At 43.7% G+C, this 25,056-nt stretch overlaps 1 protein-coding gene across 1 annotated transcript in view; it reads left to right on the top strand.

Moving 5' to 3' along the window:
* The window catches only part of KANSL1L (KAT8 regulatory NSL complex subunit 1 like), a 3,005,708-nt gene that overhangs the window by 1,020,795 nt on the left and 1,959,857 nt on the right, over positions 1-25,056 (top strand). The window lies entirely within an intron of this gene.

A 25,056-nucleotide genomic window follows, 5' to 3' on the forward strand; every position in this document is an offset into this window, starting at 1 on the left:
TTTTTAAAAGTGATACATACTGTCATATCTACTGTATCAGAATGCTTTGGTTTGAAGAAACCGAGAAATGTGATAGCCAATCAAACTGATTAGCTGTCGGAGTTCTTAAGTAGGTTGTGGAATGCTGTGCGGAGGGAATCAACATCTGCTGTCTTGAGCAGTAATTCTTTTATAAGGTAGAGCAACTAGAAAGTCTGAGTCTGAAGTATGTACTATAGCATGTCACTTATGGTATTCTAAACCAGTGGTGATGGTTGATGTTCTATCATAGCTTTAAGTCTTTATTTGCATATTAGAACTTTGTTGTAAATCTGGGAAGGTGTCAAATGTGATGGGTATTACGTGGGAACACCCACCGTAATGTCCATGGCACGCCTCCCCATCATAGTGTGAGGCAACGCAGTGACTTACGCTGCCTTGCCTCACTCCATATCTACAAGGCCATGAAAAGCTATGCAGGTTGGCTTTACGTGCCTTGTAGATATAGCGAAGTCCTGTGCGCCACCAGACCGTCACAAAAAGTGCTGTTCCAGCAACGCACAGAGCTTGTAAATGAGCCACTGAATTCATCATTGTGGGATTTAATTCAGCCATGTGGGAAGATAATAATTGATCTCCCACTCAGATTACATATGGGCAAGGTGTGGACAACCATAATATTGAAGTAATTGATTAAATCAGCATGTAGCCCTCCCAGAAGTTTTTTGTAAAAGTTATTAAGTCCAAAGTCTTAGATCTCATTTTCATTGTTGTGTTTCAACCTCTAACCCTAAGAAGCCTGTTCAGAACTTGGGTTGGTAAATGTACCTTGTAATGCAGTACAAAATACCTTTTAGCCAAGGGGGTTGGGGTGGTGGTGGGGGGAAAACAGGCTAACTGAAATGGAAGGAAAATAAGAAATGTTTGAGCTTACTTTTCTTCTAGAGAACACAAAGTATAGCTATCATAGACACATAACCTCTATTAGTCATGGAGGCTCTGAGAGACAATATGCATTTAAGTCAAAGCATACCTTCTAGATCATACTTTCGATCAAATGGTTGACACTTTTTAAGGAACTGCTGTGTATAACAAGCACTTGCAATGCAATAGGTCTCGCATTCACAAAAGTTTGAGCTATTGGCATTGTAAATGACAATGCCTTTTATTTATGTTGTGGTTTTTAAAACATAAATAAAAGGCATTGTCATTTACAATACTAATAGCTTAAACTCTCGCAAATGCGAGACATATTGCATTGTAATAAAGGGCCTTCTCAACTGCTTGTTAGATTGTAAATATCAGAGTAAGAGACCAGCCTGCGACATCTTCAAAGTAGTGATAAATAGTGCAGTGAAGAAGACGTGTAAGTGTTGTAAATTACACAGACACAAAGTGTGAAGTGATAGTTACAAATGATCCGAGCTATAAACACTAACAAAGCGCTCCAACACCTTTCGCTCTGTGATTACACTGTCGTGGCTCAGAAGGATGAGCGGGGGCTATTTCCTGCCCTGTCCATGATTTGAGTGTGCAGTGTGGCATTGTGTAATGTCATTGTTATCTTTGGCCTAATAAAAACACTCCAGCTGTAGTAGGGCTCTGGCTTCACCTCCTAGTGCAGGGTGGTCTGTGCTTTATGTCAAGCATGGAGGGAGGGAGTGACGATCTCGGCTTCAGCTCTGGCCTCGTACAGTGCCCCTGCTATTAACAGTGAGCGAGAGGTGCTGAGGTGGTCTTATTGGAATTGGTAGTGGTGGTATTGGTATTGCTGGTGGTGGTGTGCTTGGTGGTGGTATTGGTGGTGGTGGCATTGGTGGTGGTGGAATTGGTGATGGTGGTGGTATTGGTGGTGGTGGTATTGGTGGTGGTGGTGCTTTTTGTGGTGGTTGTATTGGTGGTGGTATTGGTAGTGATGGTATTGGTGGTGGTTTTGGTATTGGTGGTGGTGTTGTTGTTCATAAAACAGGCTTTGGAAAACAACCCGTCAGGTGGCTTTAGGACAGATGACTCTGAAATAGTGACCGCGGAAGCCGTTTTAACTAATGACCAACGGCGTGTACGCTGGGACAAGGTTGCAATTGATGTTGAATTATTGTCCGTGATTAGTTCCAAGGTATCCGGTGCTCTGGTTGACTTACAGTCTCTTCAGAACACTGAGGATGTTGTTGGTAGAGCTACACGCATACATGATCATCTTTTCACTGGCCTTAAATCCCTTTTCTCAAAACCTTGTAAGGCCAAGAAATCCGTCACTCTAAAACCATCTTCCTGGTACAATAAAGCTTGCCGTGAATCATTTAGCAAGTTAAAATCTGCTATTGCTAATAAAGATCCAGATAATGTTAGACTGGCTAGGAAAATCTATAATAAGGCCAAAGCCAAGGCTAAACAAGAGTGGGACAACGATCACTGGAACAACCTTCTGGCTGCCAGTAAGCACCGGAATCTAACCCTCTTTTGGCACATTGTCAAGTGGGGTAACTCCCAGAACAGCCAGGTCCCTACCAACCATGTCCCTCCGGACGCCTGGGTGACTCACTTTGAATCCCAGTTCTCAGTTTCCCCACAGGTTGAGGGGCTTGCCCCAGCTATAACCGGGGACCTTTCTCTTTCCTCGACCTTAACCTTTGACTGTGCTGAGGTTGAAAAGGCTTTAAGTAAGGTTCCAAGTGGTAAGGCGCCAGGCATGGACTGTGTTCCTACGGATCTCTTTAAATCTGACCCAGTGAATTGGGTGCCTTACATCGCACATTTTGCCAACGCCGTAGCTAGAGGGGCCGATATTCCTGATTCTTGGGGGGGGGCCGAGATTCTTCCCATTTTTAAAAAAGGTGATCGCTCATGCCCGGGGAACTACCGCCCAATTAGTCTTATTGACTCGGTCCAGAAAATTATCGCTAGAATGATCTTGGCACGAATCCAGGCTTGGATCGAGCAGGAGGATATCATCTCTCCTCTCCAAGCCGGTTTCAGACCGTGTACCAGTACTATCGACCAGGCATTCAAATTTCAATTGATTGTCTGGAAAACGGTCTATTTGTGTGGCGGTACTTTATACGCTGCCTTTGTAGATCTTCGGTCAGCATTTGACCTAGTCAATAGGACGAAACTTTGGAGCGTATTGGCTGAGCTAGGGCTTCCTCCCGATCTCCTGAATATCATCATTAGGCTCCATGACAATAACTATGCACAAGTTCGCTGGGGAAAACAGGGCCAGGTCACTGATCGGTTCAGGGTCAATCGGGGTGTCAGGCAGGGGTGCGTCCTTGCTCCCACCTTGTTTTTATTGTTTATTAACAGTGTTGTTAAGTATTACTTCAACACATCGACGGACGCCCCAACGTTGGGAGGTATTAAAATTCCACTCCTTATGTTCGCCGATGACACCCTACTTCTCTCCCAGACCCTATCTGGTCTACAGGTGGCACTCAATGTCTTTACGAATTTCTGCTCTGATTTTGACTTGTCTGTCAATGTGTCCAAAACCAAATATATGGTTTTTAACAAAGGGAGAGGTATAAAGGGCCATGTCTCCATGGACAAAGCCTTGCTTGAACGTACAAATGTTATGACCTATCTAGGGGTAGTTTTTGAAAATAAGTTGGATTGGAGGCCGCAAATTGATGTTCTATCTCTAAAATTTGCACAGCTTTCTGGTTGCCTAGTTAAAGAACATAAGCAATCCCAGTCGAGAATGATAGGCCCCCCCATCAAAATCTTTAATGTGAGGATCAACTCGGCGATCCTTTACGGCGCCGAACTTTGGGGTTTTGCTGATCTTTCTCTTCTGGTTAAGGCACAATATAAATTTCTCAGATTGCTTACGGGCCTTCCATGCTCTACCCCTGTCAAACCCCTCCTGTTGGACCTCGGCTGTCACTCGTTTGAAGACATTGCAAGGTTTAAGCCATTGGCCTTTTGGAGGCGTTTATGGACAGTCCCTGAGCTGGACCTCTATGCAAAGGCCTTTCTTGATGTGCGATCTATCCTGGGGGCTGGCAATATTCCCTGGTTCAAACAGACTAAGCAACTCCTGGAATCTATGGGGTTGGGCAATCTATGGACCGACCCAGCTAACAACCCCTTTCCCTCTAAGAAAGACTTTAAGAGCCTCTATTGGTCAATAGTGCAGCAGAAACACATTAACTCAGCTACTGCAGAGTCCTTGACAGGAAGGTTCCTAGCCCAAAAAAGAACTCCACTCCTCGAAGCTTACTGGGATACCATCACCAGACCTTGTGACAGGAAACTTTATCATCAATTTAGGGTAGGCACACTTCCGACCAACTCTTTCACCAAAAAATGGAAGGGTATGTCTAGCGACTCTTGTAAAAGTTGTCTTGACTGTATAGATTCTGTTGGCCATATCTTTTTTGTTTGTCCTGTCTATGCCGCACCCCGAGCTAAATGGCTCAAACCATTATGCCGAACTTTGGGCACTAGACAAGGGTCAGAAGCACTTGAAATGTTGAGATTTGAGCCAAGTGAATATGTTGCTATTGCTGTTGCTAAATTTTTGGCTTGGGTTTGGTTTATTAGAAACAAGAGGCATTAGGATATTGGATTATTTTTAAGTATTCTGTTCATGTTTCTCTTTTTAATTATGTCTTTTTATAAATATGTATTCTTTTATGTTTTGTAACTGTCTTTTATGATGTAATGCATCGATAATAAAGACCAATGAATGAATGAATGGACTTGTAATACAGATGTACTGTATTCTGCTTCACCCCATTAGCACAGAAGTATGTGCTACCTGGAATTCATATGACTTAATTCTCTAATCATTTCTAAATGCATTTTACTGCGGGAGGGAAGGGGGGGTTGAAACAGACACAAGATAATGCCGGGTTAAAGTGATTAAAGCAGGGACCCGTGGTCAAAATACACAAGCGGTTTCAGCTGAGGCAGCGCATGTCCGGCCTGCAGTAAGAGAATCTCAATAAAGTAAATAGTGCTTACAGACTAGATAACATGTCCCATGTAACAACCGAACTAAAAGGGTCAGTAGCCATGGGAGGTTACAAATGAAGACAAGGCCGTACTAAGGAGGGCCTTACAAGCCTATTAACGAATCCGAAGGCAGCATCTACAAAAGACAATGACACAATCCAATGAAAAATATATGTGGAGTGTAGGCGGGGCTTCTCTCCCATACTCTCTACAACAGTCTACCAGAGTGAGCAGCGCATGCGCCCTGCTGCTAGGCTCGACCTAAAAAAGGAACAAAAGTACATAGATAAAAGCACAGTCTGGCAACAAACTGCAGGGATCTCTAAAAGAAAAAAAAGTCATTTAACACTTTAAAAAGTGACAGGGCAAACATGGTGAGCAATTGAACAGCTGGTGCCTGTGTGGGGAGTGGGGATTTGAGAGGAAAGTTGCACATGAAAGAGAAAGTAAGAAAACGTGTGTACTCCCATGGCGTGCAAAAACAAATGAAAAATGTAGGTTCTGGGTGTGGAGCCGTGGAAGGACGTAACACATCTAATTAAAGAATGGTAAGATGTTATGTGCTAGGAGAGAAACAAAAACAAGAATGGGAAGGAAATCCATCACATAGGATGCAAGTAGATGAGATAGAAAAGGGCGTTTCCAATTCAGCAATACAGATTTTTAACGAAATTAAATTTTTTGTGCCGTAGAATGCAACGTAGAGTTTAGTCTAAGATGTTTTGGGAAAGGGCAATTGTAAAACAGGTTTTTGAAAAGTAGTTTTGGCAAAAGTTGTTTTAGAAAACAAGGTTATCGCATTCTTAGCCCTTATAAGTATTTATGGGATGTGCACTTCGAGTAGAACATTTACAAATGTAATTGACATGTGAAGTAGCTTTGTTGAATAGCTCAGATTCTTTATGTCGAGTCAAACAAATACTCCAGGTGCAGATTCCAAGCCATCTGATTCGATGGACTATCTATCCATCGATCATTCATTCAATAACCCCCTGTCACAAATCTGTTCTTGAGAACAGCTCCTCCCGAAAGACAATGAAGGTGAACACAAAAGGACAGCAGGATAGGAACACGGTGTTACTGATGCAAGCAATGAAGTGGGGGGGGGGGGGGGGGGGGGAATGAAATAAGCTGTAAATATACCTGCATCAGTCTTGATGAAATGGACCTAAATCACCTTTGGTGGATTGTTCATCTGAGCCGCTGCCTAGCGCTTTAGGGTCCAAGTCAGAAAGCGGAGCTTAGACAATCAGAAATGTGACTCTGCTGGTTTAAACCTCTTTTTAGGGCATTAAACATTTTGGGCATACTTGGACAATCACAGGGGTTCACCTGGAAACAGACCATTATGAGAGATTCAGATTTCCTGTGACTAACCATTCCAGTGTACAGCTGAAATACAATTACAATTGGTGTAGTATTACGGCTCCTAGTACTCCCAGGTACTGTAGTGGGACATGGACCTGTCAATCTGCTAATTGCAGGTGCAATAGGTATCCAGGAAGAAGCCCGGAACTCATGAACTTTATGTTTTAATGCAAATTTCCTTTTTTTCCCCATTCCAATTGGAAAACTTGTAATGGGCCAGTAAAGATGTAGACATGATAGTAGAAATACCAACTGAACTACCGTATTACCATGCTTTCATGCCAGGCTAACAAAAATGTTCGAATTCCAAGAGTAGCTCTGTAGCCAAAACAGTTCCTCCTAAAGTGAGAAACTGTCTAAATGTTTGTGAATATCCATAAACTATATTTTAAGGGGGGGGGGCATTGCGTTTTGATTGCCCTCCCTTTTCTAATGCCCCATTTCATTTAACCAATTTATGATAATTTGAATTTTAAAAAAATGTGGATTTCTATACTGAGATTACATTTGGATGCACATCTAGATTCTAATTAGGTTAGCAAAGAGGTTTGGAGTTCAGTCCCAAAATATTTTTGTGACTTGTACTGTGCAGGTATCTTTGGTAAAAGACGCATATGAATTAACTTAACATGGTCAGTTAACTATGCATCCAGGCTGATCTATTAGGAGCACTTGCAGAACTTTCCATGGATTACTTCAGTATCCAACAAGCATTAACAAAACTAATAAGTCTGGATTTGATGTGCTAATTCTTGCAAACTTCACTTCAGAGCTCGATCTGTTGGCTTTTCCATTGCTTGTTTTGAGTCTCTGAATCGTCCACCTTTGAGTACAGGCATTTGCTTGTAGCCCAGATCTACAAGCAAACTGTAGTAAGTTCCAGGCCCCGTGCATCATTTAAGGTTGTCGAGGAAGGTGCACAGACTGCCTGGGGTTCTATGTAGGTCTTTAAATGGAGGAGACCCACAGTTCCCATCTGCTTCAGCCCTCCACAAAGAGTCAGAGGGATCCATGTCTTCAGAGATCTCATTCTAGTCTTTTCTTCGACGAACAGGGGCCTAGCTTCCATAGGTGCAGTGGCACCAGGGCCCAGAAAACGGAAGGGCCCCACTGAACCCTGATTATTATTGTATTTTATAAGTCAAAGATCTGATAACCCTGTTCCTTCCTTGCACTTGGGCCCCCGACAGTGTGTACACTGCCTAACAATTTCTTCCCGATATGCAGTCTTATCAGTTCAATTGACGGGAGGCGGAGGAGTACAAGGATTACAAGATGCACAATTAAACTAAATCAAGCACTAGTGCAACGGCTGACCTTATGATCCTCGCTGGCAAGGGTGGACTACGTCAGTTTCACTGCAGGAAAGAAGCAGACACAAATCTGCAAGAGAATGCTGCAAAGTTTTCAACCAGGAGGTTTGTGCTTCAAGAGGCCAATGTTCATGCATGGTACGTTAAACACCACCAGAAGAGCTGCCAGAAAGCATCGGTGAGCTCACAACAATACACATGCCAGTACTGATACTTAGTCTCAGATCATTCCATAAGATCACATGTGACACTCAGATTGACCGTAAGAAATGTTTTTGTTTATTTTTTCCATTTCTTTAAGTTTTAATTTCAGTTTGGAAACCCAATTTTTGTGGGTTTCAATGGTAACACTAAAACAAATATTGGACAGCTTTTGACTTAAACCACACCTATTTTTACACATACATTACATATATTTAGCATGAAACTTATTGAACAACACAAAACATGACGTAGACAACAAATTCAACATAACAAATGTGAACAAGCTCAAGTTCAATATTTCATAGACGTGAAAATAAGAAGAAGATTAAACAATGAAACAAAAAAATTATAAAGCCCAATTTGGTTGAACTTTCTTAAAAACTATTTTTAACAGCCTTGGTCTGGGCGGTGACCAAACAGTGTACTATTCAGCTTACCCAAACAACTTCAGCTATCTTTGGAAAATATTTCAAAATGAAAGGGAGGGTTAGCCTGATAGTGTACTTTTACACACTTGTGTGGTCATATTGTGGTCAACACGTTTCAAACCCAAAAATTATTTGGTAGGGTTCTCCTCAGGACCTAGAACTCTAAAGAGAAAAGAGTGCTTGTGTTATCACTTGCAACACAACTTTAATACAAACCCCACCTTCCCTATGGATCCGGCCTTATTTTAAAAATTACCTTTGGTTGAGGTCTACTGATCTCTGCCACACAATTGCTCCCTTGGGGCATGTGTGTGCGCAACATGGGCGCACATTACAATTCCAGAGGTGCAGCAGGGTGTCCTTTTGGCACCCTTGAAATTGCATGCGCAATTTGCGAGTACATAATGGGTACTCGCAAATTGAGCATTCAATTCCCATTCATTCCTATGTGCCTGTAGGCCCATAACAATGAATGGGAAGCAATTCCTTAATTGTGACTCGCAATTTGCGAGTCGCAATAAAGGAATGTGTAGGAATCGCTATTTTTTTTTAGCGATTCCTACATGTATAGACTTTTGCGATTCCTTAATAATAGCAATCAAGGAATCGCAAAAGCCTACCTTGAAGCATGTGGGGATAAATGTTCACTAATGCAAGTGCATCCATGGTCTAGTCCACCCAGAGAGGCTTAAAGCACAACATATTTTTGAAAAATCACACGCTTCCACAGGCTTGAACAACAAAAATGGACAGAGTGGGCTAACCAAGTTTTCCCATGCTCCCTTTGTCTTTTTCAGCTATTCAATTACAAAAGCGTCTTCGTTCACATTTGACACTCCAAAAATGAGCAAGTGAGTCTCACCCCCAGCCCCCCTTTTCCCTTTTTCCACCCGTTTAAAGCACTAGAAATCGTAATGGAAGGTATATTCCACTAAAAATTTCTTCTTTCCTTCAGATGGTCCAAAGACTAAGGCCAAATCTTGCCAAAATACACCACACCAAATCATTGATGACATAAGTATGTGCACCCAACTTGTTCAAGCACTGTCGCCTGACTGAGGTAACATGCCATAAAATCAGACATACTCAATGGTCATAACTAGACACCAACAGACAGTAACAGGATATATGACTATATGACTGAATTTGCTTCCTCTCTTCTTTTCTTCCTCCTTTTTCCTTTCATTGCAGTTTCTGAACTAGGCACAGGAAAGGCATAAGTTTGGAGCAATTGTGCAGCAGAGATCAGTAAATCTAAGCCAAAGGTAATTTTTTAATTAAGGCCGGATCTATAGGGAAGGTGTGGCTTGTATAAAAGTTGTGCTGCAAGTGATAACACAAGCACTCTTCTCTCTTTTCTTTTCAGCTCTTTAGAGTTTTAGGTCCTGAGGAGAACCCTACCAAATCATTTTCAGGTTTGAAACGCGTTGACCACAATTTGACCATTCAAGTGTGTAAAAGTACACTATCAGGCTAACAATCCCTTTCATTTTGAAATTTTTGCCAAAGATAGCTGAAGTTGTTTGGGTAACCTGAATAGTACACTGTTTGGTCACCACCCAGACCAAGGTTGTTAAAAATTGTTTTTAAGAAAGTTCAACCAATTTTGGCTTCATCATTTTTTTGTTTAGTTATTTAATCTTCTTCTTTTTGTTATTTTCACGTCTTTGAAATATTGAACTTGAGCTTGTTCACTTTTGTTATGTTGAATTTGTTGTCTACGTCATGTTTTGTGTTGTTCAATCAGTTTGATACTAAATATATGTATTACATGTAATGTATATGTAAAAATAGGTGTGGTTTATGTAAAAATGTGTTCAATATTTGTTTTTGTGTTCACCATTAAAACTCAAAAATTGGTTTCCAATCTGAAATTTTAATTTAAAGAAATGAAAAAATAAACAAAGAAATTTCTTACGGTCACATTGAGTGTCACGTGTGATCTTATGGAATGATGTGAGACTAAGTATCAGTACTGGCATGTGTGTTGTTGTGAGCTTTATAATATTGGCCTAGCCTTACAGATTAAGGGCCAAAACCCTGTCTAGTTGATTAGAAAGCATTGTTGAGCCACAGTCAGCGCACCAGACCGAAAGCGAGCTGCACCACAGGAAGGGAACGTCAAGCCCACATCGCATCTGACAAGCCAGCTCGGCAGCCGTGCGCCACCCGTTCCACCACCGTGGCTCGGGCCTGCAGGAGGTGTCCGCATACCGGGCATTCCAATTTATCCATAGAAGGGGCGCCTGGAAGCGTGTCAGCAGAAGACAGGGACGAGCCGCAGTCAGTCTCTGATTTGGAGCGCTCACATCCGCCGAGGGATGCGTTTGCCATGAGTGAACCGTGGTGGGCACATCCATTCATCCTTGTTCCAACCTCGATTGTGTAAAGTGCAAAAATATGCAGAATCAGTAGAAAACAAGCATTTGCAATGCAATAGGTCTCCAATTTACGCAAGACCTATTGCATTGCAAATGGTAACCATAACGGACAATGGGAGGGTGGGCGGTAGGGGGAGAAGGCACAGACATTGGTACCACTGGCATTCCGTGAAGCAACCACCCCTTCTGCAGCCATATTCAGGCTGTTTCAAAGTCGAAAGCGTTTGTGGCTGCTAAATGTATGTGAAGCATGTCGCCCACCTAATGCAGAAACTTAATAAAGGAAATAGTACATGCCCCATATAACAACCAATTAAAGGGGCCAGTAGCCATGGGAGGATACAAATGACGACACGGCTGTACTAAGGAGGGACGAACAAGCCTCATAATGAATCAGAAGACAGCATTTACAAAGGCCAAATACACAAGCTAATAAAAAATAAGGGCGGGGGAGTGGGCGAAGCTTCTCTCCGTACTGAACTACCACAGCTGTTCGCAGAGCAGCGCTTGCGTTCTGGCTCACGCTCGACCTAAAAAACAAGGGGTAAGTGTGAACTCAGTGTTGTGCAGTTTATGCATGCAGCAGTGAAACAGAGTCCACTACTCACCTTTCTACTGACAGCTATGCAGTCTAAACAGCTCGCTTGAGAAGGTAAAGGGAGACAAGCATTATTCTGAAGCGTAATTTTGAAACAGTGAATAATCAATAATCCAATATTACACCTGTTGCCTCCCTATTGTCTTTTCCTAATTTGTCTTGCACGATTTGCCATCGGGCTGTGGAAAGGGCTCCTGTGAATTCTAGTTGCGTGTCACGTGACAGCATCATACTATGTACAGGTTCCTGGGAAATGTAGTTGTGTCGTGTGACAACACGCCTCTGCTTATAATGTGGGCTTCTCTCTGGAAATTGTGGCCCCCCCACCCATAGACAGCCCTGCCAGGTACCATGCATCAAAGGTTCGACTAACGCATTTTAGTGCTGATGTCTGCATCACTGCACTAAAATGCATTAGTCACGCTAGTGCAGCTGGCCCGCCGCACGAGGCGCTCTTAACAAAGCTGAATTTAAGCAGCCAGTGTGCTGAAATTGGTTTCTTAGGCAGAGCTTGCGCTGCTGCTGAGAGGCTCTCATTGTTGTCTCATAAAAATAAAATACACATCATATGCTGTAGCATCTGTGTTGTTAAATCGGGTACTGGTAAGTAGGTGCAAGCATGGCTTGTGAGTCTCTGAGCGGACTAGCGGTTGGTTTCAGCGCGATCTCACAGGCGTGAGTAACAGCAACAAATCTGGGTGGCGCAAGCTCTGCAGTCACATGGATCATGCTGAAGTTGCACTGTTGTTGTATTTCTGTGACTCTGTGATTTTGTAGGAGTAAAGTTAGGATTCCTAACATTACTACTACTAAATTCCTTTTGTCAATACCGAAAGTCGTAAAGTTAGGATTTTTCTCAGTTTAGTAGTAGTAAACTTAGGAATCCTAACTTTACTACTACTAAATGCCTTCTGTGAATACCAAAAGTAGTAAGTTTAGTACTTTGTCTCAGATTACTTTTGTGAATCGGGTCCCTTGTTTGGTACAATGAGCCAGAAAGTAAAGGCTGTAAATATGCAATTTTTCCCTAACACACAACAAAATTTAAATACATGTAAATTAAATCTACAATTTTGTCAAAATATACCAGCGATTGGAAAAGCAAATTATTTGTAAATTTGAAGTGTGATAGAAACACACATTTTAATAGGATCAAAACGAACAGAAATTAAATATTGGGTGAAACGATATTTCCACACATATTTGAATGCTCACTACATAGTTTTATTAGTAAAACTGTTTTTGCAAATTTAGTGGCCTTTACAATAGAAAACGTGCTGCTTGTAACTGACAGTGCGCTAACACACCATGCTTTAGTAATATTTTTTGCAGATTTCTTAACTTCATTGATTGGTTTTACATGTGAAAAAGTGTCATTTTAAATGGCACACATTTGGCAGTAGAATGTCACTCATAAGTACCTTGACATGTGGAAATGTCTCACATAGACAATCTGTAAACTTGACAGTCATGCGTAAGAAAACGAATTATTGTTTGTTCATAAAAAATCAAGAGGCTGACCTAGTAAAAAGTATATCAGGTGAAGAAGGCCAACTCTAAATTGCGGACATTCTATTTATGGTTCAAATAGTTCATGTTTTCTGATTACCAGACAAATAAAATGAATTAAAGACATAGCTAGGTAATGGGCTCCGGGTTTCTTAATGTAAATGGTATTATATTTAAGAATGAGCTTTGAAAAGTGGGCACCAGAAAGGTTATATGGAAACTAAACCATTAAGCAACTCCAAATAGAATATATGTAATATATGTATAAGGGACACATCCAGTTCATAAATTCTGAAAGGTCGGATAACTAATATATTTGAGACACAACTTCTCCGAATTTCGTGCATTTAATTGAGTCCAGAGTTGATGGTGTTATATTTCAAAATGAACATGACTTCTTTGTTCAACAGAAGTGTCAGGCCAGTTACTGGGAGTTGTGATAAGAAGTAAGTCAGTCAGTCAAAACCATCTTTGTTCAGCAATAAGCCCTAAAAGCATAAAACACTTCCATAAACAATATAATAATTTTAAAACAATTGATATAAAATGCCAAAAAAATCATGAGACATAAATGAATTCCTGTAGAAGATATAAAATAGCAGTTATAAACAGGGCAATCATTCATATAGTATCCTTTTGGCTAGAGCTTTCTTTAAAAAGTTTAAAATACCATACCAAGCCTCCTTCAAGGACAATTTTTACAGTAACTCCAAGGCTGGTCGATGTTGTCTTACATTTATCCTACGTAAGATGGGTACAAGAAAAACCAACCTCAGGTAGGAATATAAAAGACAAAACATCATAAAATGAACAGCACTCTGAGACCATAAGTTGGTACATCGACAAGGAGGTAAGGCTCGAGACCAAGTACATTGCTCTGGAAAAAGGCAACTTTAAACTGAATTCAGGTCAACCTAAAATAAGTAAAAAAGGAGCGACTGATCGGATATTCAAACCAAAATAAGTAAGAAGAAGACAAGAAGTCTTTCCATGTTGCTCCCCTCTGGGATTTCTTTGGATAACATAGATTACAGACCATTTGAGTTCGCTCTCTTTGTGCTGATTTTCATTGAAGTGCTTAAAGAGTAACACTGTCACACGTTACAGTGAATTGGCGGTTTGTGTTGTCCAGTTTGTTTACGGACTTCCTTGCAGGTCTAACCTATGTACAGCTTGTTACAAGGAGAGATAATGCTATAAATCATGTTCCGGGTTTTGCAACTCTGTGCACTGTTCTAATTCCATTATATTCAAACACCTTGCCTTCTAGAATTCCTTTACCCGCCAAACTTCCAGTTTATTTTTGTAGTGTTATGTCTGGGACCTTAGTAATGTAGCATTGTTTATTAGTATTGTTTCTTCTATATGAAATTTATAAACACAGATGTAAAGTTTTGGAAATGTAATATTTTCACTTTGTCTCTTTATTTGCAAAAGGTCCTTGGCTGGCCTCTGATATTTACAATTTGGATTAAGCTATGTTTATAAGGATTGCTTTCAGCCTTTTCCCTGTCATGCCGTGATGTGGAAGGTTTTAGAATACTGTACCATTTCCTGTAGACAGATGTTTGGTGTGAAATGTTGTGTTTATGTATAAACATATTCGCCCTTTCCTAGTGGATTCTTTTATACCTTTTTAGAGTAGAACTGTCGATTCCACAACAGTAGCTGTTTCATTGATTCACATGTTTCAGTAATCTCAATACACCAGACTGAGAACCCCCAGCAGTGAATGTTTAGCAATGCAGTTTTCCAATACGCCAACTGACATTGAATATAATAAACAGAATTTCATGGACCAAACTAGCCTAGCCACCTCATTATGTGACCCAAAGTCCAGCCAATCAGATGGAGGGGCTCCTCGCTGCACACTTCCTCAAAGGTTCCACTGGCAGGTTTTCTACTGCCTTTTATTAGGAAGCAGGGAATCCTCTGAGCTCTGCTCAGACTCTCTCCTGGTGAAATTTCAAACCACAGTCTTCACGTCTAGTGAGCATATGAGTTATCAGCCTAAACATTTTGAAATCTAAAGTACTTTGTGTTGTTTCTTTATCTAAACAATGGCAACATCCACTCAGCCAAGGTCTATGTTCAAACCTTGTTAGGACTGTGGGGCTAGGAAGGACTACACTAAAGACCCTCTTGTGAACAGGATCTTTAGCATAGACCTGTGTATCCTAAGTGTGATCTCGAAGGCTTGTCATTGGTTTTCAATGTCAGTTGCTGTATTGAAAGTTGCATTCACTACTGGGGGCTTGCAGATTTTTCATCTTGCTCAAATCATTAAGTTGTAACAGAAATGACTTTGATGGGACCTTTGTTGTAGCCCTTTGTCTGATCCCTGGATCTGCCTCTTTCAATCCAAGCAAAAACCTAAGGTCGGTGATATTTGTGCCAAATGCAGCAGCAAAACTCTAAAAGACTGAGAGGGCAGGCTGCTACACTTCCTAAATGCTGAATCTCCTGTGGCTTCTTCTGAAGAAAGCTCTTTAAAGACAAAGCAACTCAAATTAGAAGTATCTACATCACAATATCCACTTTCTGAGGCTACTTCAGAGCCTTATCAAACTCTCTCAAAGAGACAGTCTGCCCCTTTTTCTGAAAGGGACACACTTCTTTGTCTATCTAAAGTAGCACCACCTACCTTAAACACCCCACCATCAAAGAGGAGGCCTGAGAAGAAAAGTGTTTCTCCTCCAACTAAGGCAGTGTTACAAACTTTGCCACCTTTGAAATCATCACTAACAACAGTATTGACAAGCATGCTGTCAACAAAGCCTCCACATGAGGGTGCATCTCTAGAGCCTGTGTCACTGTTCACGAATACCTGATCATCAGTGGTTTAGTCTACTTCAGAAATACCCTATGTCTACAAGCCCACAGGCTTTATCACACAAGCTACAAGCCATAAGCTACAAGCTACAAACAAGACCGCAAACCAGCCTAAGCAATCAGGGCAGCCAGGACAATCAAGATAACTGGCGTGGCCAACTAGACATCGTGTAGTACGTACACCAGACGCGCTCCATAGCAACAACGATCAACTCCAAAATGGGCGACAAATAATCCAAGAACCTCAAGAGACTCAAAGCTAAACCTCCAAATCCCAATTTGCCTACAAAAGGTAAACGTGACATTAACGCAACAATGGACACCATATTAAACAAACTGGCAGAGGTTTACGATCTCGCAAAGTCAACGAAGGAAGAAATCTCCGCAATTAGGCAGGACATTAGAGAAACTAATTTAAGATTATCTGAGACGGAGAGCAGAATCAGCCAACTAGAGGACACAGAAAGTAAAATATGTAAATCCCTCAAAAACCTGACAACCACAACGGACTCTCTAACGAAACGGCTGTCAGCGCTCGAAGATAGGAATAGAAAAGGGAATCTAATAATTTTCGGAATACCGGAAGGAGAGGAGGATCCCTCTGGTTCATGTATCACCTTTTTGGAAAACTGGTTCACGCAGGCAACTAACTTGTCCTTTAGCAAGCCTCTGGAATTCGACAGGGTCCATCGGGTCCCCGCTAGAATTGCATCACAAATCAGAAAATACCAAGGCCAATTGTTTGCAAACTTCTCCGCTACCAGCATGTAGAACAGATCTTGGCCTTTATGCGCAAAAACAACCATATCTTATGGAAAAACAACTGAATTTTTATCTCTCAGGATTACAGCAAGGAAACGGTAGACACTAGAAAAGGATTCCTAGCACTCCGTCCAAGACTACGGAATTTGAACTACCAATTTGGTTTTGCAGGTCCAGCAAGATTCCGAGTAGTGATTCAAGGATCTCCACACTTTTTCACTGATCCCCTACAACTAAAAACATTCCTCGACGGACCAGATGATCCATCAATGGACACAGCGACCCCATGATCTTCCTCCAAAGGCTCTTCAGGCCCTTGAGCGCCTTGACCTAGTTTAATGCTCTAAAGTTTTGATGTGACTGTCTGCATGCTCGTGAACTAGTCCACATGCTAGTCCACATGCCCAGGGGCCCAAAGGCTAGTATTTTCTATCCTTAAACAAGGTTCGTTATAAGGTTGACCCGCATACTTGTATAGGAATACTCCATCAGTACAACAATAACCAACAACAATAATCTACAATAACCTTATGTAACTGTGCTCTGCTCCTGATCTCAGGTAACCAGGTAAATTGGTTATGTTAATGTAACTGTGCTCTGCTCCTGATCTCAGGTAACCAGGTAAATTGTTTATGTTAATGTTCATGTTCAACCGAGTAGATGTCCATAACTGTCTCTCGTTAGATATTCCAAAAATGTTGGGTTATGCCCAAACTTGCCTCATGAGATGCTACATGCTAATAAGACTAATAATGTGTTACATGGCTAATTAGCAATACATAGCGATATACATACACTGTGGCACAATGTGCACATTATGCATTACAATGTCCCATACAACAATTTGACATCACTCGGTACTCAGTTCTGGTTACTAAATGTTAAAGTTCATTACTCTTAAAGCAACGCTATGGCCCAACGCGTCCAACTTTTCCTGGTTGGCTACCATGGGAGGGGAGCTCTCTTCCCCTGTCACCACGCCTGATAAGTACTTTCAGGGTGGGATGGGAGGGTTTGGGGTGAGGGGGAGTAGGGGTAGGGTTTTGGATCTTGTTTTTCTTACCTTACTTTTCACTGTGTCCTATCTTATTTGCTATTTTTGCCATATTTGTTTTTTTTTACTCAAGTGCCTTGCCTCTTTCCTCATGTTATGTTTCTTGTAGTGACTGTCGCAGTGCCAGCCCTTCACGTGCAGATACTACTACTTTGGAAGGTATTACTTTGGTAGACATGCTCTGCATACATGATGTTCATGTTGTACCTTCATATCTAACCTCCAGGTTAAATTTCTTCAGGTTAAATTTATTCAAAACATGCAGTTCGGGCTGGACTGTTCCCATGAGACACAGGGTCAATACTGATTTAGAAATAGTTGGGTCTGAACTGAGGTGGCGAAGTGAGTTAAAAAATGATGATGATGGATTCAACCCAGATCTGTGACTGGGGGTTAGTGTCTGAAAGGTTTCAGCGTGCCGTCCATTATCTCCTTATGTTTGCTTTGTTCGCCCTAAGTTGGCAGGGTATGCCCAGACGTGGGTCCCATTGCTCACTTTGCCACTGGATTCAAGCTAGCCTGGCTGATGAAGGGTGTTACCCAGAAACCGGTCCTATGATGCTTGCTTCCGGTTCACGGAAGACCTGGCTTGGCAGTTTGGGATGGACTGTTCCCATGAGGCACAGGGTCAAGACTAATTTGCATATAGTTGGGTCTGAACTGAGGTAGCGAAGTGAGCTTAACAATGATGATGAATTCAACCCAGATCAGTGACCGGGGGGAGTGTCTGAAAAGTTTCAGCGCTCCGTCCATTATCTCCTTGTGTTTGCTTTGTTTTTCCACTACTCCAGCAAAACATAAATGTGATTTTGATTTGTACAATTGTCACTAAATGTGGTGTTCTTCTTATATTGAAAAATGATGAATACAATTCCTTCCACAATTTCTTTTTACATTGACAAGACGAAAGAGTTACGGAAAACAGAGGAAATGTTTGTCTCATATGGAAATTAAAACAAAGGATGTCCCTTGCCATATCAAAGCATATTCAGATGGATTACCTCTGGAATATTTTACTGTCATGTCAAAGCAAGCAGGCGCCTGAGGCTTAACGTTGTAGCATAGCCTACAAGGGTAATGGCAGCAATATCTGCAATTCTTGCAGTAGTGCCCTTATTGGACTTCTGCAGAGAATCAACTTGGTCATCAAAACACACCTTCACCAGGCACTATAGTCTAGATGTCCAGTCATTGGCTGAGACATCAGTTTGTTAAGGGGTATTTCATAGCCTTTTTCAGTAAGGTGAGTCTCATTGCCTGAATCGAAAAGGTCTGCTACCTTGTTTCTTTTTCTTTTTCACACTTCTCTTTCTGCAGTCTAATGATATCCTAGCTGTGGGTGTGCCAAGATCACCAGAAATGGTGAGCTTGCCTGCTATATGATAACACTATAATATATTCCTTCAGTTTCCTTTTTACGCCCAACTGTCCAAATGGTCGAAGAGTGGAGTCCAGCAGTTCCAATGATCACATCAATGATCAATTGTATTTTTTATCTCCTGCAAAAACATGGTCCCAAAACTAACACTAATGACCGTTATAAGTGGTGTTTGGGTGTTGACATTCTTGTGAAAATGCAGTGATTGACTCCGTATGCCCTTAAAGGCCCACCACTCTAAAAAAACAGAACATTTATATAACAACAACAAAAATCCCCTCTGCATTCAGGGACCCAGGATCACTTCTCTTCAATATATATGTATATATGACCAGAGAAGGTGAAGTCTAACATGTCCAGATGTCAGGGTTTACACTGTAATGTCATAAGAAAAATCGTTCCCAAAACTACACTGCAGCACCTATAAATTAATTGCAGTCTAGCATGTTTAAACATTTCTTCTGCATTGTTTGATCTTTATTGATAGTGATGAATGTTAGAATAAATAGCAAGCTAAAAAAATCACTCTGGCTGTTGCGCATAAGCAATAAAATACAGAATTAACTACAAGGAAGTGTCACAACTGGGACGTTTGGTAGGATCCCCCAGGCAGTTACGATGTCTAATTTTTCATGTCTTGGTATGCCAGAGATAAGGGCGACCCCTTCCAGTAGCCACGTTGCTGCCGACACTAGTAAGCACCCAGCAGAAAAGTACCCTCCAGAAATCTCAAGGAAAAAAAAAACCAGCACGCAAAAACACAAAACCTCCTATAGATGCTGGAACTCCCAGAAGTAGGGGTCTAGACTCAGGGCCCGATTCACAGAACAAACTTAAGACAAAATCCTAAACTTAGTACCATTTTGGTATTCACAGAATGCACTTACTACTTCTGGTATTCACAGAATAAACTTACTACTTTTGCTATTCACAGAATGGATTTACGACTACTAACTTTACGTCCGCACTCGGGCCGGAAATTCCGGGCCGGAGGCAGGGCTTCCGGGCCGGAGGTGGGGATTCCGGCCAGTGGCGGAGATTTAGCCATGGCCAAAATCTCCACCTCCGGGGCGGAAGCTCCGCCTCTGCCCTGGAAGCCCCGCCTCCTGGACAATGTGATTGGGTTAGACACCAAACTCTGGCAGGAGATACAAGCCAATATATTAATTACTACAAAAAGAAGCAAGAAAAGGATTTAGAAAAACAAGAGCAAGTCCAGAGAGACACTGCTAAATTGGAACAACACAAATTGAAAAAGACTGCCCACAAGGGGGCCACGTTGACCGCGAGCGTGCAAGTGGTACCAGTCTTGAAGGGAGCTCCATCCCGAAATCCCAGAGGATTTCAACCTAGCTATTGTAGAGATTACTAATATTGCTACATGATGGGCCACCTGGCAGACAGATCCCTGTTAAAGGCATATCATGAGCAGAGATCGATGGGCCAGGGCCAGTCACCACAAAACCCTACGAAAGTTCGTCCACAAAGCAAAGCACAGGGGAACCTGAATGCACTTTACATTCAGCCACAGGAAGGTCCCGTCAGCCACTGCACCCCCTCAGCAGGGATCGGGTTGTTGAAGAAACACTTGGCAGCAACAACCACAGATAGGAAACTCAGCCCAACAGGGACTAGGGCCACAACCTCTGCAGGGAGAGATAACTGTCTGGGGTGGTAATGCCTTCACACAAACACAGAGTCCAAGTGTGTAGTAAGATAAACCCCAGGATAAATAGCTCTTCTTCACTTACATCCCCAAAGATTTTAACAAACCAAAAGAAGGACCAATGAGACAAAGTTGAGAATCCAAGCTTTTACTTGTGTTTAGGGATTCAGGGCTTCTGTGCGTGCTCTGTCGACCGGGTATCCTCACTGAAGTTCACCATCAAGACCCCACTCTGTTGCTGATCCTTCAGGTCAGGGTATGCCGGCCACACCCCAGGGAGAGGGCAGTCTGATGATGGGACAGCTCCTAGATAAAGTACTCAAAACCCAGGTACGCAGGTCCCCATGCCCAAAAAGTAGTATAATAAGGATGGGTTTCAATCACCAAGCTGAAAGGTCCTCATTCTCATGCATTCGGCCCGGGGACAACGTTTCCTTTATGGCATGTAGCCCCAATAGCACGTCCAAAAACTAGAGGTCTCCACCCAACGGACGCCCCTGTAGGAGAGTAGGGTCTGCAATCCTATGATCACCCAGATTTTTTGCTTTTGCTTCATTGGTTTACGACTTTCTCCGGCGGTGGGCCTGCCAATCAGACCCACAGCCTAGCTGTTCTCTCTCGAAATTAACACACATGTACGTTAGGTGCATCCACTAATTGGAACTGGGCCGCCTTGTCAGTCCCTGTCTCAGCATACCACAGGTATCCAGGGCATCGGTGTACCCAGGGCCTACCAGGGGCTGAAGCATGTATTATGCCACCCCTGGAATGGCCGCCCAAATCTGACACAACTGGCTGCACGACAGCTGGGGCCACGTGGTGTAATCACCCGTTGCTGTAGGTGTAGTATTCCTACACCTAAACCCTAAAATGGACACATGGATTCCTATCAGTCACTCCTATAGCAGGCCTTATCAATCCTGAAGGCAGAGTGCAGGGAATCATGTGGGACGGTGCTCTGGCGCGAGCTGAGCCCGTCGACGGCTTGCGGAACCAAGTCCTAATAGCCGTTCCATGGTGACGCGGGCCAACTACTTTTAATGCATTATAATCCTTGCGGTTATTTGCTAACTTTGGCATCGCATCACCTATACATGTCGAGTAAGGTGTCATACGAATGGGAATACGAACCCCTCGCCAGTCCTGGTGACGGGGTTAGCATTCCCCCCTTTTAGAGGGACACGACATGGAAGTAACCTTGAACCCCGGTTAAAGTTGACTCAAGCCTCAGCATCACAAAATGGATGCTGCCACCAGACACAAGTCTGACCTCCTGCTGCTGAGGGACCTTCCAGCAAGGGGAGCTTGGACAAAGGGTTTCCTGTCGAGGGCGGTGTTAGCACCGTCCCAGACAGGGTTTGTGTATCCCAGGTAGGCAGGGCTGGAAGGAAGGTGATTGCAAGTGGCACCCCGGTGCTCACTGTGCATAGCCCGGCTCAAACCAGTTTCGGGGGCACACCAGCCCCTGAGCTGGCGCGAAGCCGGACAAAGGATAGGGGTGTAACCACCCCCCTCCTGGCTCCACCCATAGGTAGAACCTAGTCACGGGCCAGCCCCTTTTCTTAGAATAAAGGTAGGAGCGAGTCCCCTTCCCAAATTGGATAATCAGATAATCGGATAACTCCGAATCACGAACTACTTTCCACGAAAGGAACTCTTGACTATTTCTGAAGACTCTCCCTTGTGGCTAAGGAGTAGCCACCCTGCACCAGCAGGCACCATCTAAGCGCTTGCGGTTTGCTGTAAGTCTCTCCTACGGATCAAGACTGCCCAGCTCGACGAGACCCGAGTACCCTGCCATCTCTGACCTTTTACCTACCTCATCGGCCCAGCTGAGAGTCGTAGGTGTGACGAGACCTGCGGGACCGGCTATCTTCAGAACCTGCACGACGCTTATCTAGCACGCCCACCGAGGGACCCTCGAGTGAGTGCACCTAGGGTTTGAGAAGCCCTAACCCTGAGCAGCTCCAGCATCGAAGTCTGCCTCCCCAGCATCCCCGAGATCTGCGTGGGGGCCCTTCCGCTCCTTGTTGTTCACCGCGTTGTTCGACCACTTGCCGACCGGCTTGTGGCCCTCTTCACGACGCACCACGATTGTTTCATCACTAGTCTGGTTGCTCCAGACTGGCTCTTGCTCCCCTTCAACCGAGGAGTACCACGGACCCTCCTGGTCCACTCCCGACGCCATCTTGACTCCCCCGCTTGGGTTGCCACTGCCAAGATCCGCTGCCCCTGCCTGGGCCCAGCATCATCGACAGCAGACACCTTCGTGGGACAGCTCGCCCTCCATCCTGGTCGCCGCCGCGCCTCCTGGTCCGAGGAACAGCCGAGTCCGACGTCACCCACTCACCTGGTCGAGGTGACTTCAGCCGGTACCCTCCTGGTACCCACACGATCGCTGGCTAGCGGTTGAGAACTGAGTCCCCTCTGCTTTCAGGTTTCCTTCATCACCGATCCAGGCTTGGATCGCTCCGAACATCGTCACTGGTCGCCTGCCAGCAACTTCTTCTTTCAGGCTCCTGAGACTACACGAGGACTCCCGACATCTTGCCGAACTTCACGCAGCCGCAGCCTCCGGGCTAGGTAACTCGAGCATCTCGGTGCTCCATCGCAGGTCCGCTCTACAAGTGTCCAGTTCCTTTTTCGTTTAGTCCCACTGATCGGATCACTCCGGAATCAGTACCTCCAGACTCTAACCATTCGCATTTCACTGTTAGTGTAGATGGTTTCTCGTGCCCCTCGGGCATTTGTGTAAATTGTGCAACTGAAGTATTTTCCTAAGAGTTTTGTAGTGTGCTTAGCTCCCTGACTCATAAAGAGCCAGGGTAGTCTTGTTATAAATAAATATCCTTTTATTTTCATAACAACTTGTGTGGTGTCCTTTCACTTGGTGTTCAAGGGGTATATGTGATGGTAAACAGCTGGCTTAACACGCCCTCTAGAGTTTAGCCTAAAGACTGCTCGTATCCACGCTACTAGGATAGCTGGTCTAAAAGGTTGACTTACAACCAATCATCAATAAGGGTCGTTTGGAATGATACACAGTGATCACTAGAATAGTGAGCACTACATATCAGGCCAACTTCTCACATTGGTGAGCAGCGGTTGGGATTTGAGCTTGCTGTTGTTTTACCACACACGTATCCTAAGAATATCGCAGTGAAAGATCACATAAGTACCCAGGTACATATAACTTAACTTAGAATACTCCGAGTTCTACTGAACCGGCTGTTGTAGTGTAACAGGGCTTAGCACACCCTGACTACAACTCTTAGCAAGGGATCAGTAGGTAAACCCATAGTGTAGGTAGGTGCAACACTTACACCTCACTAGAAAAGCATGTCGGTCCACGGAGAGTCTGCAGGGACTCCCTTAGTGGTCAGTGACCCTCCACAGGTCGTGTCACGATATGCAACTCTTAGCTTCAAGGAGATGAGACAACTGTGTGCCTCCAGGAAGCTAAACCAGGGTTCTAACCCTACCATCGCAATACTGATAGGTCTCTTAGAGGCGTACGATGCTAGGAGGTCCTCTAACCCAGGTCCCCCCAGTGCAGATGGGAACATGCCTCCCTTAGAGGGAACCCTCGGTGACCCAGACCTCGACCTCCACACAGAGGAGGAGGACGAGGACGAGTTATCGGGAGACGAGGCAGACAAAGGTCCAGTGGTAGTCGGCAGGCTTACAAGGACCAACTTAAGCAGGCATGAGAATGGAACTGGGGGAGCCCCGGGCCCACGCTCAAGCAGGCTTAACCTTGGGAACGGACGAGCTAGGTCTCTCTCCAGAGGCTCTGGCAGATCGGTTCATACACATGTCTCTCAGGTACCTTCGGAGGGAGCATGAAGCGAAGATGCGGGAGGTCAATCTGAGGATCGAGCGGGAAGAACTTGCCCTCGCCAAAGAAAGACTTGCCTTGGCCCGAGAGCAGAAATTAAGTGGGTTAGATCCCGCTGGTGGCAGCATTCTCAATAGAGAGAAAGACAGGGGTATAGACACTAGACACCTGAGTAAAATAGTGCCCCCCTTTAAACAAGGGGACGACATCCACAAGTGGATAACTGCCTTGGAGAGGGCCTGCACTGTCCAGTGCGTCCCCCCAAGTCAGTGGGCAGCTATACTGTGGCTTTCCTTTGAAGGTAAAGGAAGGGACAAGCTCCTCACTACAAGAGCTGAGGATGCTAACAACTACCAAGTCCTGAAGAACACACTGATTGATGGGTTCGGCTTAACCACGGAACAGTACCGGGTGCTGTTCCGGGACACCCAGAAAATTCAGTCTCAGGATTGGGCTGACTTTGTCGATTGTGCCACTAAGGCTTTGGAAGGCTGGTTGCTGGGTAGCAAGGTTACTGATTACACAGGATTGTACAATCTTATCATGCGAGAACAGATTTTAAATAACTGTCAGAACCAATTGTTGCATCAGCACCTTGTCGACTCGGATCTGACCTCTCCCCAAGAATTGGGAAAGAAGGCGGACAGATGGGTCAGAACAAGGGTCAAGCAGAACCAGAATCAGAACCAGGGTGGTCAGAAGAAAGCAGACCAAAAGGGTAACAAGAACGAACAAAATGACCAGAAGTCTTCGACAGGTCCCCAACAAACCAAAGAGGGTGGGGGTCAGG

The sequence above is a fragment of the Triturus cristatus genome, chromosome 3_2, assembly GCF_964204655.1.
Source record: "Triturus cristatus chromosome 3_2, aTriCri1.1, whole genome shotgun sequence".
NCBI lineage: Eukaryota > Metazoa > Chordata > Amphibia > Caudata > Salamandridae > Triturus > Triturus cristatus.